The following is a 1,682-nucleotide window of genomic DNA, read 5'->3' as shown; positions in this document are numbered from 1 at the left end:
AAGAGAAAACTGACAAATTTGATTATATGGTCTATTGAATATACAAAGAGTATTTTTGACAGTCATTGACAAATTTGTAGAAGTTAAGGATCAAAACCAAAAATTGTAATGTTATTCATCACTCAGATCAAAATGCAGGCATAAGTTTTTTGTCCCTTTTCTCAAAAACAAAAAAATACAAAATATGACTAAGATCCCACCCATTACTTTTTTATTCTTGTTCTGTAATGTTTAATTTTTAATTGTTTTATTTTTTTTTTAATTGGCATAATTTTATATATAAAGTTCAATAAAAGGAAACATTCACTATCTGGGTTCCTTTCCTGGCTCGTCATATGCATTTCTTTCATCATTACTGAAAATAATTTTGTCATAGAGGAGAGTTTAAAAAGTGTAAGTGCCAAATGCACTAAAGTGTGACCCTGAGTCCCTGCAAACATTGAAAACAGAGAAGCTTTCCAATGGTAAAAAGCCCTGATTTGTTGTTTTTTAATCATAAGACCTGGCAGTAGTGGGCCCCACTTCCCTAAAGGCAACCAGCTGGAGTGCAGTAGGGGGCGGGGCTGCCCTCTTTAAAGGAACTTTTGGCCTCAAGCGTCTTCCTTCCCTGGGGTCACCAGATGCTGAGGCTACCCTGCTCTGATGGAAAGGAGGAGGAAGAGGAGGCTCTTTAAGGAAGATGTAACCGCGAAACCTAGCTATACACCAGGCCATCGGGAGTATCAGTGGTGGTGGTAGGTGCCTGGAACCGGTTCCGACTCACAGCAACAAGAGCCAAACGCTGCCCAGCCCCACGCCTTCCCCACCCTGTCAAGTCAGCCCATCGTCGCAGCCACTGCGTCAGTCCACCTCATGAGGGCCTTGCCCTCTTTGCTGACCCTCTACATCACCCAGCATGGTGTCCCTCTCCAGGGCCTGGTCCCTCCTCAGAACACGTCCAGAGCAGGTCAAGTGAAGTCTCTGCATCCCCACTCCTAAGGAGCACTCTGGTTGGACTTCCTCCGACACACATTTGTTCATTCCTCTAGCAGTCCACGGTACATGCAATATTCTTCACCAACACCACAGTTCAAAGGCATTGATTCTTGGGTCTTTCTTGGTGTTGAACCCTTCTGTGACCCATAGGACATACAGGGACCACCTACATTTCAAACCTCTGGGATTTAGTGGGAAGCTGCTTTCCTAGTTTTATTGCATGCTGGGGGGGGGGGGGGGGCTCTATAACTGCATGAATTTGAATAAACAGCCCTCATCCCACCAACTCCAGCACCAGAGACCTCTCGAGACACATGTGTCCCACTAAAAGGAGCTTTGGTGGCACAGTGCCTAAAGCATTTGACTGCTAACCCGAGGTTGGCGGTTTAAACCTATCAGCTGCTCCACGGAAGAAAGATGAGGCAGTCTACTTCTGTAAAGATTTATTGCCTTGGAAACCCAGGGGAGGTCGCTATGAGTCCGAATCCAGTCTATGGCTGTTGTCATTGTCAGGTGCTGTCAAATGGTCTCCAACTCACAGCCACCTCATGCACAGCAGAACGAAACACCGCCCGGTCCTGCGCCTGCCCCCCGGTCTTTGCTACACCTGAGCCCATCATTGCAGCCACTGTGTCCGTCCATCTCGTTGAGGGCCTTCCTCTTCTCCATTGTCCCTCCACCCTACCAAGCATGACATCCTTCTCCAG

The sequence above is a fragment of the Orycteropus afer genome, unplaced genomic scaffold, assembly GCF_000298275.1.
Source record: "Orycteropus afer afer isolate SDZICR_OR568_19922 unplaced genomic scaffold, OryAfe1.0 scaffold00174, whole genome shotgun sequence".
In the NCBI taxonomy this organism is placed as follows: Eukaryota; Metazoa; Chordata; class Mammalia; order Tubulidentata; family Orycteropodidae; genus Orycteropus; species Orycteropus afer.
Note: the sequence above shows the minus strand (reverse complement) of the source record.